Source organism: Heterocephalus glaber, unplaced genomic scaffold (genome assembly GCF_053883595.1).
Source record: "Heterocephalus glaber isolate CG9 unplaced genomic scaffold, H.glaber_assembly_v1.0 deba00001538, whole genome shotgun sequence".
Lineage (NCBI taxonomy): Eukaryota > Metazoa > Chordata > Mammalia > Rodentia > Bathyergidae > Heterocephalus > Heterocephalus glaber.
The window spans coordinates 333,095-346,772 of record NW_028258333.1 but is presented as its reverse complement, the minus strand read 5'-3'; positions in this window follow the sequence as shown (position 1 = coordinate 346,772).

Sequence of the window (13,678 nt, the reverse complement as noted above, 5' to 3'; positions counted from 1 at the left end):
CTTCGGGAGGACACCTCGCTATGTTCTCCCAAGATGCTTGAAGCGAAGCCAGATTATCATCAGAACTTACAACTCATTGATTTTGCAGCATTTATATCAGAAAACAACAATGTTAAATATATCTTCTTTCTTAATGGAACTGGAATTTTGGGAAGTGACTCATTCAAAAGATGCCTGTACTCAGAGGCCCCTTTCACATGACTCAATTGTAGGATAAGAAGAGTGTGTCTTGTATTTCTTCATCTTCCTTCCCAAATCTCCCAATTCCCATGCCAAAGAGTAACTATAAATTGGCATGAAAGTTAGGGGAATGCAAATATTGAAGGAGAAGGGAAATCTCCTTGAGAAAGTTTAAAATAAATTAAGTCGATCTGATTAGTAAAGAAGACAGCTATACTTCAAGAAGATGTTAAATGTTCTGTACAAATCATTTTATGTTGATTAAGCAGTACACTGTAATTTCTTTTCTAAATTGAATGGGCTACAGTGAAAAATGGTATTTGGCCCACCCTGAACAATAACTTCTCTCTGAAGACCTTTACTGTGAGTTGAGAATTTTAAATTAGATGAAGAAATAACAATGCATGATGTTGCTTAGCAACCATTATATGTCTGTTAGTAACAGATTCCAAATGGATTCGTTTTGGGTCACTTTCAGAGGACAAATAAACTAATTACCTGAGACCAAATTAAATGAATTTCTAAAAGCTAAACGATGCCAACATCATTTTATTCATATATTTGTGCCAAGGAGAGATGTTTCCAAGATTATGAAAGTTCAGGACTTGGGTAACAGCTCTTGAGTCAGTACTTTTTCCCTGGTAGAAATGGCTTTGGTTTGGAGGCGACGATCATAACTGGAGGTCAAACTCTGGGAAGGCTTGCAGCTGCAGATGGGTGAGTCCAGCCCTTGTCCTGTGATTTCTGTGGATGTAAATGGCCTCTGACAAACTGGGCGGGCTTTAGTTCCTGTCTTTTACAACATCATTAATAAACACTGACAACAAAGCAAGTCTCAGAATGAATTCTGCCTCAAACAATCTTTGTTAACAAGGAAGCACAAAACCAGTCCTTGGAAGCTCTGGGAAGTCCAAGTCCATTTTCCTTATCCTCTTTGAAAAGCTGCAAACAGACCCTTAGTAATTCAGTAGAATCCAACTTCAGACTGCTAACCAAACTCTGTCCTGCTCATGCCTGGGTAGGGGTGCCTGGAAGATATTTCTAGAAGCTCACCTACCTTAACTGTGACTCCTTTCACCAACAAAAATCATTTCTATCATCTTTTGTGCTGATTAATGAACTCTGATTCAGAGCCACAGTGTAGTGGCTGAAGGTTCTATGTTGTAAGGTTATGAAAAGTGTCTCAGATACTGAGGAAAAAGATTTCTGATTGGGATATTGGAAATGTGGACTCACTATCCCCAGGGAATTTATACACTAGTGCATTTTACCGAATTTAAGATGTAGATACTCGTTCCCTTCCTTCTTTCCTTCCTTCCTTCCTCTCTTCTCTGTCTTCTCTCTCTCCCTCCCTCTCTCTCTCTCTCTCTCTCTCTCTCTCCCTCTCCCTCTCTCCTTGTGGTGGTGTTAGATTGAAGTGAGGGCCTTGTGCATGAATATGACTATTTTAAGTGTCAATGAGAAAGAAAAAATTCCGCTAATAATATTGCCTTATCACTTTAAAATTTTATTTTATACCTGTTGAAAGAGCCTTTTTACATTAGATTTAGATTTTTTTTTAATCATAGATTAAGAAAGTTCATAGATCTTAAGAGGGAATATATAGGTGAAGAACTGCTTAGTTTTACTAAAAAAAGGAACCTTCATATCCAAAATTTGGCTTTTATCAATCACTTTCTCAAATAGAAATATGTATTATTTTTGATAAAATAGAAAAACCTATTTTTTTTAACCCAACGCTGTTCTGTGTGCCATGACAATGATGTGCCCTGTCACTTAAAATAAGCAAAAGCCACTGGCACTGGGCTCTTATTGGTTCCACCATGAGGTAGACTCAGCTGCAGTGAAGTTTATTAAATTCAGGGGCAGAAGAAGTGTTAAAAAAAAAGAATACTAAATCACAAATACAAAATTAGGTAGGGTAATTATTTATGAATTATTTAGGCATGATAAAAAGAGAAACAAATATGAAGAAATGAGAAACAAATTAGGAAAACAGAGCAACAAGTATTATAAATTATATTTAAAACGAAAGGTCAAATTTTCCAATCAAAAGTTATCAAATACCACAAATATTACAAAATGCTGAACAATAGCATAAGTATGTTCATTAACTGACTTTGAGACCTGCCTCTTTTTTCTCTCTCCACTTTTTAGGCCGCATACTCTGTGGTTGCCCTGATCCACTGGGATGTGTGATATGTAACTGTTATCTCAAACACTGTATTCACTGATGTAATGTTCATGTGAGGAGCAGTCCCGTCACTGGAACTCTGGATTCTCCAGCCCATTTCAACATGCCAGCTGGATTTTGCCTGCCATTTTTCATCATCGTGAGATACCACGGTAACAAACAGAGCCATCTCCATGTGTTGGGTTGTATAAGACATCATCCACTCATGAGTTTGTAGAACTTGTTGTTTGACCTCTTAAAACACAGGAATTCTGATCAATTCTATTTTACATGATTTGCCTAAAAAGCCAGGTGTGTTTTGTGTTGCAAACGTTTCATGCTTTCAGGTTTTTCCTGGAAGAGCAATTCTCTTTGGACTTGGATTATAACTGAATATTCTGCTTATACTTTTACCCCTTTGAGCTTTTGGCTTTATACCTGTTCAACCTTGTTCTTCCTTCATTATATACACGTTTGAGGTGTTAGATTAAGTCTTCTCAGAGTTCCTTAATGAGGTAGTACAGCTGTGGTGGCTTAAACAATAGAAATTTATTTTCTTGCAGTGCTGGAGGCTGTGGATCCAAGATGAAGCTCATGGCAGATGTCGCTTCTCCTGAGGCCTCTCCTTGGCTTGCAGGTGGCCTGTCTCTGTCTGTGTCCTCACATGACCTTTTTCCCTGTGCATGTGCATCCTTGTGCCTCTTCCTCTTCAAGGACCCTACTTCTATTGGATTAAGTTTCTGTCCTTATGGTTTTACTTAACCTCAATGACCTCTGCCATGGCTTGGCTGTGGTTTGAAAAAGTCATGTGCTAGAAGTGGGGTCTCCAATGAGGTAGTGTTGGGAGGTGCTGGAACCCTTAAGGGTGGGGCTGGTGCAAGGTAATTAGGTATTTGGGGTGCATTACCCTCCAAATGGATTAATGTAATTCTGGAGAGCCCAGTTAATTTCCCTGAGAATGAGTTGCTATGACAGAGCAACTCTGGCCTTAATTATGAACCACCCAGCTTCCTGGCTTGAATTGTGATTTCCTCTGACATATACACCTACTATGATGTTGTTTGCCATGTTGTGATGTAGCTAGAGCCCTCACCAGAACCAAGCAGATGCTGACACCATGCCCTTGCATCTCCAGAACTGTGAGCTAAACAAAGTCCTTTTGAAATAAAGCATCCAGCTTCAGGTGTTTTGTTATGGTTACAGAAAACAGATTGAGACATCTCTTAAAGGCCCCACCTACCATACAGTCACCCTGGGGGATGAGGCTTCAACACAAAACTTTCAGAAGAACACGATTCAGTCTATAGCAGGGACACAGATACAAGTGGGGTGGAGTCTGTCCTCTGACCCTGTACCTTTGTGCTATGCTTCTGCATGAAATGGCAGAGTGGGTGGCAGGGAAACCCAGGAAGCATGCCTATCCTGAGTTGGCTAGCAAAAATTTAGTCATGGAAATGAGTGTGAGCTGCATAACCTCCTCAGCCTCAACTGACAAAGCACACCACCTGTTCCTCCTGTTCAACTTCTTCAGTCCCTGAAATGCCTGTAGTCCTCCCACCACTGAAAAGAAATGGGACGGGGAAAAACTGGAGTAAAAGGAAAGATAAAGTTCTTCACTAATATTGGGTAAATATCTTACTTTTACAGATATTACTCATGCCAACATACTACAGAGGGTATCCTAGGGCCTCGGCAAGATCTTGTGCAAGTTTAAATGAAGCCCTGAAGCTTGAAGTTTATTAGCCGTATGGTAAATTCAGATCTGAGAACTAACTTACTTTTCATGCCAACTTTGGGAATGGTGCAGAGAATATCTGGTTCACCATTCTCCAACCCCTTCCTGCAACCATTGAGTGTCTAGGGATTAAGAAGTATTCTACTTAGACCACAGGGTTTTACTCTAATTGCTAACATCTCCCCTAGAGATTTTTTTAAAATTACACTTTTTATCTTGAGATCACTAGAGTTTCACAAGCATTGTAAGATATACTACTACAGAAGCATCCATGAACCTTTTACTTGGTTTCCTTCAGTGGTGGCATTTTGCAAAACTAAGGTATGACACCTTAGGCAGGATATGGACCCTGAGAATTCCCATAAGCATGAGGATCCCTCATGATTTCTTTTTCAGAAAGGGTGATTGGAAAGCATGGTGCATGATTAAAATTTTAAAACCTCATTACGATAAAGGACATATTGTCAAGAAAGATGGGATAAGTGTGTTTGAAGCAAGGGATGGATATTTTGTGGAGTGTTAAGGGCATTATGTCTTTTGCTGAAATACATTGGTTTAAACATTTACCATTGTTTTTATCATGCCATTTCGATCAAATGTTAACAGCAATTTCTGTCAAATAAAAACAGTATGGTGAGTCCTCATTCATCTTATTCACTGGATCTGGCACCATGTGACTTCTGGCTCTTCCCCCCAAATGACAGGGGGAAGAGTAACATTTCGGTAAAAGGTAAACATAAATCAGTTTAGGACATCGAGGCAGCTGAGACAAACAGCTAAACACACTTATAAAAGAGGACTTCCAGAGCTGCTTCAGAGAGTGGCAACAATAAGTATGTTAAAACAAGGCGAATTATTTTGAAGGGGATTAGAGGCAATGTGTTCTTTACTGCAATAAAGTTTTAAAAATTTAAACATTTACTAGAATTCTCGATTATACTATTTCTTGACCCCTGGGAACCCAGAATCTGTTCTTCATTCCTAAATTTTTGCCATTTTGAGGATGTTACATACACAAAACCACATAGTCTGTAATAGTTTGAGGTGGTTTTTCACTTAGAGTAATTCTCTGGAGAGTCAGTCAAGATGTCCCCTTTCCAACTCTTCTTCTATTTGTTTTCTGCATGGCATTCAGGGAAGAATTGGAAATCAGAGTGGAGTATCGCTCAGTCTCCTTGGAAGCAGAAGTTCAATTCCCAGGACCTAGCACTGGTGATTGTCATGTTGCTCACACACAGGCAATGACAGTGACATAGGGCAGCTCCCTAGCCACAAGCAAAGTCAGAGTGGGCAAGATGTGAAAAAATGTAGGTCCTAGAATGAGATGCCATATATCACATCGAGTGTGGTGAGGTTTCTTTCTTAAGTTATGGACCGTACAGCAGTGTTGCTATGGTCTGAATATTGGTATTTTCTCAAGAGTCATCTATTAGAACCTCATACCCACTGTGATGATATTAAGAGGTGAAGCCTCTGGAAAATGATCAAGTCACTGAGGAACTCTCAACCTTCTACAAAAAGCTCCAGAGAGCTCCCTGGCCTCCTTCTGCCGCATGAAGATGCTCGGAAGGTGCCATCTCTGATCCAGAAACTGGATCTGCTGGCATCTTGATCTTGGACTTCTCAGCCTCCAGAATTGTACGTAATAAATTCCAGCTGTTTATAAGCTACTTATTCTGAGATATTTTCTTATAGCAGCTGCAATAGATTATAATAAATTGTAACCATTATTGTGATTGGTAACGACTACATTAAGAAAGGTCCATCAGGTTAGTAAAGCACAGTTCTGTGTGTGTGTGGGGTGTCAGAGATGACTGCCCTGTAGGCCAGCAAACTGAGGGAGGCGACCCATCCTGATTGTAGGTGGCACTGCCAATAGGCTTGCAGCCTGGATGGAATGAAAAGGCAGAAGGAGGAAGTCCGCCGGTATTTGAAAAGTTCCACTCTGCTCGAATGAGTGCATCTTTTGCTTCGACCATCACCAGTGGACATGAGATTCCTGCTTCTTCAGGCTTTCAACTCAGACTCTCACCAGTGACTCTCCAGGGAACTTCCAGGCTTTTGGTCTTAGACTTGTGCTGGCTGCATCAATCCCTCTTGTTCTATGGCTTCGTGCTTCTCACGTTGAGCAGCTCCTGGATCCCCTGATCTCCAGCATGCAGACAGCCATGGTGGGGTCTCCCACTTCTGATCCTGTAAGCCTTCCTAATAAAAGCCCTTGCCTGATTATCTATCTATCTATCTGTCTGTCTGTCTGTCTGTCTGTCTGTCTGTCTGTCTATCTATCTATCTATCTATCTATCTATCTAATGTATTTATTACAATTTAGATCTGGGGTGTTCCCCCAAAGCCTCATGTGTTTGGGAGGTGATTGGATCATAGAGTGCTATAGCTGAAAGTGATGTTAGGAACTGGGACCTGGTCAGAGGGGAAGGCCGTGTCTCCCTCCCCAGCTCCTCCCCTCCGTCTCTGCTTCCTGTCCACCATAACGTAAGCAGCTTTCCTCTGCAGCAGTCCCTTCCATCTTGCCACTCCTGCTGTTAAGCCTGCCAACCTGTGGAGAGCGGTGTTAGCTGTGGAGAGCGGTGTTAGCCATAGAGGATCCATGTTTAATCTTACCCTCCATAATATAGAGCAAGGAGACTATGTTATGAGGAACCACATACTTGCCGAATTAGATTGCCCTGGAACGTGATGAACGTTCTGTAAGCCCGAGAAACAAGGAAGCCCATGAGGGTGGGGAATTCCCAAAGAACTGGTAAACAACAAAGCAGGTGTTTTGGATAAAGGTCATGGTTAATGACCTAACTCACTGAGTGTATAAAAGAGAGGTGAAAATAAACTTGCTTGTTCGGTCTTAGGAGCCCGGACAACTCTGTCTTTTTCTTTTGAAGTGTGTTTTTTCTTTCATCCTCACCCCTCCTCTCAGGTACTGTTCGACTAGTGACGGCGGGTCCCGTCACCAACCACAAACTGAGACTTCTGTAACTGTGAGCCAAAATAAACCTCTCTTCCTTTCAGTTGTGGGTGTTAGGTGTTGTGTCTCAGCAACAAGATAAACAACCAGGAGAAATACATAAATATATATTAATATATTCTACTGCTTCTGTTTCTAACCAATATAAAGGTACTCTTTCATTTAGTCATTATTTCTCATTTGATTTCTGATCTCTCCACATCTGTCCCAAGACAGAAGATATTAAACCACAAAGATATTAGGCTTTGCTAGTGTTTAACAGACTGACTGAGCAGATGGGATATTTCTAGTCCTGGAATTAGTATCGGAGGGAGGGAGGGAGAAGGAATCTGGCTGGGGCAGTGTGAGAGCTCCTGCTGTGAGGCTTACCTCAGATAGCCGGGTGAACCACACAGGTCTCAGGAGCCAGGATGGCCCTTCAGAGGTGCCCAGGGCTGGTCAGTGGCCGGGCCTGCACACTCCTGTGTGGATGCATACCTGTGCGTGCCTGGTTTGAGGAGGGATGTCCTCAAAAGTCCCGGAGGGACTGGTAACCAGAGGCTCTCTGCCTTTAGTGACCCAAACAGCCCATCCACCTGTCTTCCTGCAAGGGGGGCCCTGGGCAGAACCTGGCACTGCGTGCATAGAGTGCCACTAAATAGACACACATTGAAGAGACAGTCTCAGAAGTGTTTTCCTGTTAGACGTATGTGAGCAAAAATATTGCTCAGCAGTTCTCCTAGATGGCTGTGACTCTTTCCCGGAGATTAATGCAGCTATCTCAGTTAATAAGGAGTCATAGTTCTGATGTGTAGACGTGCATTTCTTTTTAACCTCTAAGGTTGCTTTCCATCCCCAAAGGGATGACATAATTATTTGGGGTTTTAAATTAATTTTCCATTTCTTCAAATAAAACATCAAAAGGTCTTGTTTTCTTTAAGCCCCTCTAGATCCCACTTATAAATCTTAATGTTCCTTTTACAAACCCAGTGAATTTTAATAATCCAGTTCAAGGGTGTTTTTATTAGTGTTCTAGTTGAACAGACAAAACTACCTCAAATAATCAGCCACATTTACAACTTGGTTAATTAAATTCCTTTAAACATTTTTACTGCATGTATAAATATATTTGATTTTTCCTCTGTAGTTCACGTAATAAATTACACTTATGAATATAGTAAATCCCAAGTTCTCTTAAGCCTCTCAGTGCTATTTACAAACCTAGCCAAATTTTCTTAAACTGTTCAGCTTAAAATCTCAAGTCAAAAATAAATCACTCATTTTCATGGAATGACAAAGTTAATCTGTTGGATTTGTAGGTCAGATCCTCTCCAAAGGCCGCAAATCTCCACCCTGGACAAAAGCAGGGATAACAGGGCAGCACCCAAGTTTGTGTGTCCATCTTGCTGCTGTGAACTTCCCCGTGTGCTAGAAACCCTCAGGTCCTTTTAGGTGGGCGACAAGGCCTCTGTTGGGCTGCAGGGAAAGTTGATCATAACCAGATTCTACCCTCCATGAGGACACCTGATGGACCACCCTTTATTACCATCCTGGGAACTCAGTGAACTCCCTCTTCTCTGTTTTTAAAAAATTGACTACATACAACAACCAATAGCAATAGTATATATTTATTGGGCATATGTTTTGAAGTAGGTATGCATTGTGGCATGGCTGAAGAGAACTGGTTGACACACTCAGACCTCAGGTCCTTGCCTTTGTTTGGGCCACTTTGCCCGGCAGTGCCACCTGAGGAGGTGGGCCAGCCTCCTCCCGGCTCCAGGGTCAGACACGGGCTCTCACACACTGAATATTGAGTGGCATCTTTCCTGGGCTCCTCTTCTATCCTGTTTGTGGAGCGTGGGGATTATTACTGAAACATATTTCTCAATCACATAACTTGAGTGCCACTGAATATAACAACAGAAACCTTTTCATTGGTTTATTATTTCTTTTAAATTAACACAATTATACCTATTTCTAAGGTACAGCATGATTTTGAATACATGTATGCAGTATGTATGAGCAAATCAGGATAATTATCATTTGTATCTCCTTACAATTTCTTTACATTGGAGGCTTGAAGCTCTCTTCTAGTTCTTCATTAAATGTATAGTATGTTGCTACAGTCACCGGAGGTGCTGAACACTAGAATTCGCTCCTCTTATCTGTCTTGGTACCCGCTATCTACCCTCCCTCTGCGGAAATTTTTATCTTATCCTCACTACATTAATTACTTTGGTGTCAACTGAGTTGTGTGAGACCTAAGATTGGCCGAGCTCCTTCCCTGCTTGGGGAGATGTTTCCTTTCTTTAGTGCTCCAGTTGTTTTCCTTAGCAGATATTTCTTTTCTTTCATTTGAATCTGTGGAGAGTCCCACCACAGGGCCTCGAGCAAACCTCTTTTGAGAATTCTCTTTTGTTTTTGCTGCTTTATTCTTTAATATCGATCCACATAGAAGGACATACACAGTATACACCTGTGTTGTGAAACATAATAATACTATGAACACAGGAGACACTGGAATATCTAGGAGAATCAAAGGAAGGTGGAGCCATGGAGCTTTAAGGGGAGCAGGACATGCAGTTCTGGGGATCCTGAGCTCGGTTGGTCATGCACCGAACTCTGTGGTTAGGATGTGGTGAACCCTGTGGTTGGGAGCCCCAGGAGGGGAGGTGTGGTTCCCACCAAGAATGAAGTGTGGAAGGAAAAGCAGACAGACTGTTGCTCACACTCTCCAAGCCACGATGTGTGAGTGCAGTCTCTCCTGACTCCAGACTCCATTGCTGCCTCTGCACTGGAAGTTGTGGACCACAGTATCCTATTCTCTGTCTGGTCTTGTTCTTTGTGTAGAAAATCCTTTGATGCTGTTTTAATATTATTTCAGCCTCCCTGTCATTCCAGTATTGATAGAGATGTTCTCTGGTCATTGGATGCAACTTTTGAGAAAGACTTAAGTTCAGTGGTTGAATCATATTTGCCTGAGGTATTTCTGTGGTAAGGATTTCTGTGGTGATAGGATTTGTGGGTGGGAGTTCGAGGAGGGAGGAAGAAAGAAGGTGAAAGAAGGCCAAAGTAGCAACTTTCTCAAGGAACACGAGCAGGGGAAAATCAGGGGTAAAAGAGAGACAACAAGTAGCCTTTGTATCTAACAGGTTGGGATGTCCAGGAGGTCACCATGGATGTGGGCTGGATGCTCATCTTCCATTCCACATCAGTGGCCATTTTCTGCCTTTTCTCTCACTCCTGAAGGTGTGGTTCCCCATCTGTCTCATCTTTGTCTGCTCGCCTTTCTGTGTACCTTGACAAAAAGTAAGGGATGATAAAAAAAATCAATGAATGCTTAAAAACATTTCTGTTTGCAGTAAAAGACACATACCCATTCATGTCCCTCAAAATATTCACTCTTGCAGTTGGGAACTCTTCTTCTATGAGTGGAAGTCACAGTGAATGAGGCTGTCAAATGCCATTCAAATTGAAGGCAAGGTTATAAAAACATGACGGTGTGTCCTCATCTACCTTATTCACTGAATCTGACACTATGTAACTTCTGGCTGTTTCCCAAAATCAAAGTAACTATGTAAGGTAAACATTTTGAATCAATTCAGGACATCAAGGCAGCCACAACATCACAACTAAAGACACTCAGACAAGAGGATTCCAGAACTGCTTCAGAAAGTGGCAAGAATGATGGGCCAAGTGCGTTAGAAGGAGGGGAAGCATTTTGACATTCACCTTCAAGACTGTGTTCCAGAAGTGACTGTATCAGGCTGCCTGTAATGTTAAAATTCTAGGAGGCTGAGGCAGAAGGATTGCATCTTTGAGTGCAGCTTGGGCAATTTAGTAACTTAGCAAGAACTTGTCTTAAAATAAAAAATACAGAGAGGAGGCTAGGGATGTAGCTCAGTGTGAACTTGAGGGGGGCGGACCTAGGGTTACAGAACACACTTTATTGGAGAGTTACTGACAGAAGTGCAGTTCTGGACAGCAACAAGACCACGTGGATCCTGTGATTTGGGCCAGAGTAGGGTCATATAGATGGGAAAGGCAAGAGTCCCTTCATCTAAGCTACAATGTATTGGTTTATCTCAGGCTCATATGGAAGAATTAGGCACATTCCTGGTGCCAGAAACCAGCTGTGAAGCTTGCAATACCACTCTAAGTTTTTTTGTTTATTTACAATATTCTGGGCAAATACATGTGGAAAAAGAATGAGGATTCCCCAGGGGTAATCACGACTGCTACAACTCCAGATGGCTGCATTCACATCAAGCTGAATCCACACAGACAGGAATTCTTTTTTTTTTTTTTTTGCTTAAATTCTTTTATTGGTACATTTTAGGTATACAATACATTTCCATTTATCATTGGGAACTTGTACCTGTATGTGATGTATCTTGGTTCTTATTTTTTCCCTATTCCCTGTCCCCCCTTCCCTCCCTCCACCCTTCCCTATTTACAAAGACATGGTTTCCATTTTTTCCTTTTCTCATAATTTTTCCTTTCCCTTCTTTCTTTTCCCCCTTGCCTCCCACTTCCCCTACCTCTTTGGACCTTTGCTTCATATTTCAAATTATCAGTTATTCATTTTAATCCTTATTTACACTTTCAGTTTCTCATACCAGAGAAACTATTTGGTATTTACACACGTGTATCCTATTTATTTCACTTAAGAGTACAGTCTCCATATGCATCCATTTAGCTATAAATGTCTCTAGTTTCTCATTCTTTCTGGCTGAGTAGTACTCCATTTTATAAAAAAACCACATCTTCCTTATCCAGTTTCCAGTTCATGGACACTTGGGCTGTTTCCAAGCTTTAGTTATTACAAACTGTGCTGCTATAAACATGGATGCACATATATCGCTGTGGTATGATTATTTTAATTCTTTGGGGAAGATATCCAGCAGGGGAAAAGCTGGGTCAAATGGGACTTCCAGTCCTAGTTCTCTGAGGTATCTCCATACTGATTTCCACAGTGGTTGCACCAGTCTATGCCCCCACCATCAGTGGAGCAGTGTTCCTATTTCCCCACAGCCCCACCAGCATTTGTTATTGGTTGATTTCTTGATAGCAGCCACTCTTTCTGGGGAGAGGTGAAATCTCAGCATTGTTTTCATCTGCATCTCTCGAATGACCAGTGATGTTGAACATTTTTTCATATGTTTATTTGCTGCTTTTACTTCTTTATCTGAGAAATGTGTGTTCATTTTGGATGCTCATTTTTGAATTGGGTCTTTAAATTTGGAGGGTGTGATTTTTTTTCAGTTCTTTATATATTCCAGATAGTAGTCCTTTCTCTGAGGGACAGCTGGTAAAATTTATTTCCCACATTGTAGGTTGTCTCTTAGCTCTGTTGGTGGTTTCTCTTGCTGTGCAGAATCTTTTTACTAAGGTGAGATCCAGGTGCCACAGCTCCCAGTGCAGAGTAGGAGGCTTCCAGGCCAACCTACTACCACTCCCAGCACAGAGGAGGTGAGCCACATGGGTGCTAGTAGCCCTCATCCACTGTCAAAATGAGAAGACATGTAAACCAGCCTCAGAATGAGACTTCCAGATCACCTACAGCAATCCCAAAGGGAAATGAGATGGAATACTCTGATACTTAACCAGCTGGACTCCCTGAACTAGCAACAAAAGAGGATCTAGAAAAAATGAAATCAGAAATAATTCCTCACATAACAGCAGAGATTGTGCCCATAGTGCAAGACATGATTAATAAATCTAAAGAGGACACAGAAAATAAAAAGAGGATCTGACGAACATGATGGAATCCCAACATAAGAAACAAATGAAATCCATAAAACAGATGCAAACAGATTTCCAGATGAAAAACTCCATTGAAAGTCTATGCAGCAGAATGAGCCAATGTGAAGACAGAATTTCAGATACAGAAGATAGGATTGCAATTAGTGACCAGGAAAAGAAAAATTACTTTAAAATTTTAAGGGACCACCAGAAATCAATCCAGCAGCTGCTAGATAATGCAAAGAAGAATAACATAAGACTGATTGGAGTCAATGAAGAAATAGGAAAGAGTGCAGATGACATAAAAAAACTCTTCACATAATTGATGGCAGAAAACTTCCCAAGCAGGGGAGAAGAACATGACATACAGATAAGTGAGGCTTATAGGACTCCAACTAGTCTTGATCAAAACAAATCTACACATAGGTATATAATTGTTAAGATTCCAGAAACCCAACAGAAGAACAAAGTTCTACAAGCAATTAGAGAAAAGAAAGAAATCACATACAAAGGAAAGCCCATCAGAATCACAGAAGACTTCTCAATGCAAACCCTCAAGGCAAGAAGATCTTGGAGTGATGTATTCCAAGCCCTAAAGGAAAACAGCCTCCAACTCAGATCAATGTACCCTGCAAAACTATCTTTCAAAATTGATGGTGAAATAAGACACTTTCATGACAAAGAGCACCTTAGGAACTTAATGAATACCAAACAGCACTCCAAAAAATTTTAGACAAAATCCTAGGAAAATACAATGAGGATCACAACCTCAGGAAGCCCAGTAGAATGAATCCATCGAGTACAAAAAGAAATTATAAACAAAGAGGGAGAATGAAACAAAAATAAAAAGTCATGACAATGATAAGTCAATATGTATCATCAATGTTAA